Raw genomic sequence first — 5,477 nt, 5'->3', positions numbered from 1 at the left:
TATGCTAAGGTGTGGACTGAGTTTACAGCAGCAAGTGCCACAGATAAATGCCTACTGATGAACATCATCTGTTGTTGGCTCTAAAAATACCCCTTCCATTGAGGGCACAGTAGTCTCTGTTGGGGAGACATAGAGTTCAGAACTCTGAAATACCTTGAGCCCTGACTCATGCATCTGTTGAATGCACCAGCAAAAGAAAATTGTGGAAGTGCCTGGGTGATGTTTTCATTTGGCTTTTATGTGACTGCAGTGTGGCAATTAGTAATTTTAGAGAATAAACAAGAAGACAACTGCTTAGCAGCAGAAAGAGAGAACTCATCAGTGTTGGCATACTCCCACTCCTGTAGTCCCATTCACATTACCTCAGTCACACATCATAATTGGAAGTTAAGACAGCAGCTCTTTTTCGCACAGCATAAAGATATACAAATAACAAGCATTAAATAAGAAACATTGCACCACATCAAGATTAACAAAAGTAATAATGCTGACCTTGCTAGCACTCAAGTCTTTTCAACCGAGAAGAATCTTCCATCCTGACAGGGAAGAGCAAGACAAGTAATGCTCTAGCATGTTCTTGATAGAAGAATTGCCACTCTTTCCTAATTAATCATTTTATGAGACAGTTCCCTTATACTTGAAGAGATTATTCCTTAGCCCTTTGCCTGCTAAGGTTCCCCTTGTACAGTGAAGAGCCAGCTAGAGGTCTTTTAACTTTGCTCCAGCAATAACCCTTCCATTTCAGATCTAGCATGTTGTATTTGCCCAGGCCCAAATCCCCCTTAAATGTCTGTGAGGTACCCCTGCCCCAGTATCTTAAAGAAAAGAATATCTAAATATCTTTGAGGTTTTCCATGGATCCAAACTAATGTCTATTTGCAGTTTTTGTAAATAAACTTTGGGTAGACCTTTAGCATGGTATGAAGATTAATGACCCTTAAGAGGAGCCCCACAGGTTTCATTTGTATTCTCTGTGCTATGTTTTCCCAGTTTGAGAGAGCAGGGCTGAACTTCTGAATCACTTTGTCACCCTTGTTAATTTGACAGTGATTTACATCTCTCTTAGTTCATACTGAAATGTCTTCAGCTGTAGCTATTTGTTAGTTATTCCACTCAGGAGGGGAAATCCTGGACTCACTGTAGTACCACAAGGTCTCAGCACACCCAACTGTGTAAATAACCTTGCCTAAAACACCCATTTTTTTCAGTCCATGCTAGTATCCAAGCGCTTGTATAACAGAAGTCAGGTGCATTGTGTATTCTGTTTCCATTTCTCACTCAGGACGTAGGTCTCTAAAATCTTCTCTTCCTCCCTGAAGGAGAAGAAACAAGGACCCTCCTTCCTGGAGAAGTAAATACGTACAGGCAGATGAGACAGTCAACAGTGTTTATATCTATATTCATGTGACTTTTGCATAATGACTAGAAAAAAAGCTGAGAGTTCAAGGTTATGCCAGGTGAAATTCTTGCAAAGGCTGACCACGCCTGTGGTTAAAATTATTCAGTGTACTCAGACAGTGAACACAAACAACGCTCACCACCTCAATGCTGCAGTGTTGTACATGCACTTACCTGGAAGTACTGACAGTGTCTCTGGAAGGACTGGCTTCTAACCCAGCAAGCTGCAGAAACATCTGCAATTGCTGCGAGCTTTGCTAACTGTGTTTCATATTAGAGAAAATGCTAAAGCAGGGGCTGACTGCTCACCATCCATTTTACAGAAGTGAAGTTTGAGGAAATTTCTATTGTTAGACTTATCAACATAAGATTTTTGAGACCATGGAGCACTAGAATGCAGGTGGAGAGTAGTCTCATTTCCTTAAACTCCTTAAACTTACTGGTTATCTCTTCCTTTTTTACTTATATTGAAAAAGTAGACCTCTCCCTCCAAGATCAGATTAGCAGTTTGTACGGTACCATTACATTCTGGTTTTTTAGGCAAGGATGAGCAAGTTCAGCTCCACTTTCCAATGCATGTTGGCTGTAGTTAGTACTTTTTTAAGAGCAGACAAAAAGCCCTGAGCAAGGCAAACTGTATTGACTTTGTCTAAGTAGTATATTAATGCTGCTAACTGATTTTTGCTTGGTTTGGAACATGGGCTAAGTGATATGGATAATACCTGTTTGTGGATGACTGTAAAAATATAGTCTTAGTCTCAGCAATGGACAGGAGGGTTCAAGTTCAATTGGTTATTCATAGTCAAATATAAATGCTTCTCAGTTGCTGCTCTGTGCTCTGGAAGGAACACAGTGTTCCCTTCCCTTTTGTAATTTTGTAAAAAATCTGCTTGTTCTATGTAGGCACCTTGTTATTTACAGTTCCATCAATATTGAGATAACCTGTGTTATGACAGTATATCCATTTGATTGTGTATTGTCATTTATAATTACCATTTGAGATCAACAGACTGTAATCAATTATTTTACTACTGTTACGTTGATTTAGTTTGATATTAACCTTTTTACCAGAAATTGTGTCTAGCTGTTGCTACAAACAGCTATCTCATCTTCAAAAGGTTTAGAATGCAGCACAAAAAGAAACCCTCAAATTTATCACATCATCTGCTGCTTTAGGATGAGGTAGGCAAGCTGTTGTATCTTTAACAACTTTTAGTCTAAGCAATCTGAAGTTTATTAGATGATATGGTCTACTACAATATTAAAAACTTTCAAGAAATTCTACTGTGACTTCAGATATGATTAACATTTTACACATTTTTATCCTGAATCCAGCGTATCTAAATGCTTGCGACTATTGGAGTATACACTTTCCTTTCCACATACTTTGACAGGTGGTAGAAGAACACCTAGAAAGGCCTAAGCTGCAGATGATAAGGATTTAAGCATTTCAGTTTCCATCTATAGGAATTTATGGTACCTAGAGGCCTGTCAACACCCATGAAGTTTCTCCTTAGAAATCAGTGTGCCCTTCCAAATGCTTACAAGGGCAAGAACTGAGGATGTGTCTGGGGGCAATAATGTTATTAAGTTCATGTGCTAGTTTGGTTTCCCAGGTTTTCTGGTAGTGGGGGAAGGGCCCCACAGGTGACTCCAGTAATAAACTGAGAAACTCCGCCAGCTCCAATACCAGTGAGCCAAGGAGCCATTAGAGAGACAATAGATGCATCTCTGTGATTAACATACGGAAGAACTAAGATAAGACCTGAACAGAGCCGACAGCTAGAAGGAGATGAGCTGGAGAAGGATGAAGATCTTGTGGTTGGTGAGGAAGAAAGGGGAAAAAAGTGCCCAAGCAGAAGCTTCCCTGAAACCTATGGCGAGATGGCAGGCTGTCCCCAGGTATTCATGGAGAAACATGGTGGAAGATTCCCTGAAGACACCAGGAGGGTTGAATGTGGATTTGCTGCCAGTGGAATTGGATTATGCAGCCATGGAAGACCACACACCAGGGGAGGTGACTGTTCCTGATGCAGCCCATGACTCAATGGCAAGCCCATGCTGGAGCAACTTGCTCCTGAGGGACTGTACCTCATGGGAAGGACTCATGAAGGAGAGGTTGGTGGAGGACTCTTTCCTGTGAAAGAGACCCCGTGGGGAAGCAGGGAAGGACTGTAAGGAATCCTTCTTCCTGAGAAGGAAGGAGCAGCAGGAAGCACCAGCCTGTGAACTGACTCCAAACCCCATCCCCTGTCCCCCTGTGCTGCTGGGGGGAAGGAGGGAGAGAAACCGGGAACAAAGTGATTTGGGTCTGGGAAGAAGGGAGGGCTGGGGTAACATATGCAAGCCCTGCTCTGTGTGTGTCTGTGTCCTGTGTGTGTGTGATTAGTGTGAAATTAAAGTATTTATTTTTCCTCAAGTTGAGTCTGTTTTGCCCAAGACCCTAATAGGTGAAGAACCCTCCTTGTCCTTTGTCTCCATCCATGACCTTCTAGTTGGCCTTTGTCCTCCCCATCCCACAATGTGTGTGTGTGTGGGGAGTTGAGTGAGTGACCGTGTGGCTCATTCTATGTTGTTGTGTTAGGCCCAAACCATGACAGTTCATTATTACATGTATATCTAACTAAAACTACTTGTATTCCTGGGAGGGAGGAGGTTGGGGGGTTGTGGCAAGGGGTCATGTATAAGTTGTTGGGAAAGATCTACCAACAAGACTGGTAGAGAAGGGTGATATGTCTTAACTGACCAGTTGAAACAATTGGAGACAATTGATCTTCTATCTCAAACCCTGTAGCCAGGCCTGACGAGAAGCGACAAAGTCCCAACAAGCTCCAGGCGAGACACAATTGCTGCTCTTCAATGGTGCCTCCACTTAAGTCTCCAACAGTGGCACCAGATTCAGTGAGCTTCCCCTTTTCTCTGCCTTGCCATGTGCTGTCCTGCCACTTCATGTGTGCCACCCCAGCTGGTTTTGCTTATGGTACATGAGCTCCCTTTGAGAAGGACAGATCAACAGGAAGCTTGTAAGAGGCAACAATAGTCTATATTTCTAAGTCTGTATTTTAACACTGAAAATAATAAATGCAGTCATTTTATTATGCTGGCAGTTTCTCCACAAAAGAAAATAAAAGAGCTTCTGAGTTTTATATTTTTTCCACTCGAATTCTCACAACAGTGAAATTCTGGTACTACTACTACTGAGACTGTCAGTTAAAAATATATACTGTGGTTCACAAAAATGCTATGTGAACTGAGAATAAGGCATGGAGCCCTGCTTTGGATAAAGACATTGCCTTTGTAAAGTAATAATTTTTATTTTTTGAAGGACTTTGCTCTAACATTTTTTAAAAGTGCAAACTTGCATAATAAGAACATAGTATTTGTTTAGATGAAACTGCTTTCCATGTACTCTACTGTCTGTTACATTTCTCTAGCATAAGCACTGCTTTTAATATTCAACTGTCTCAGTTTCTGTGAGGGTTACTAGCACTACTAACAAGTGCATGAATTGTAACAAAAAAGTAATTTTTCATGAAATACACATTGCTTTCCTGAATGGTATTTTTTAAAATTCAATTAATTGTCTAAGAGGAAATAATAAATAGTCCTAAGGTCTTTTTCTTTATTAGCTGGAGGACACTTGCACACAAAAGACTTACTTACACTATTCTTTTAATCATTATATTTTAAAAGAATTCAGTCTTTAATAAACATTTTTCCTTTGAAAAGAACAAAATCAACAAAAGCATTAGTTGCTTCATGTGATCTATATATTTCAAAACCTTAAGTGTGTATGAAGTTGCTCACACTTACAGTTTATTCCTTAGTAAATTTTGCCGTGAAATTGAGGACAGAGGAGATTTTGCAAGTTTTCTTGTTTGTTTGTTTGTTTGTTTTTCAGTATTATGCTCTTGTGTATTAATCTTAATGAAGCGTTACACAAAATCAATGACAAACAATTAAGAATTTGGATGTCAGAAGAAAACCTCTGTAAGGGCCCTTTTCATCAACAGGAATCCGACGGCATTTTATAGAACGCAAAGAATGGCGTCGTTTTTGGTTGGGTGGTCATTTTTTTA

The sequence above is a fragment of the Apus apus genome, chromosome 2, assembly GCF_020740795.1.
Source record: "Apus apus isolate bApuApu2 chromosome 2, bApuApu2.pri.cur, whole genome shotgun sequence".
In the NCBI taxonomy this organism is placed as follows: Eukaryota; Metazoa; Chordata; class Aves; order Apodiformes; family Apodidae; genus Apus; species Apus apus.
Note: the sequence above shows the minus strand (reverse complement) of the source record.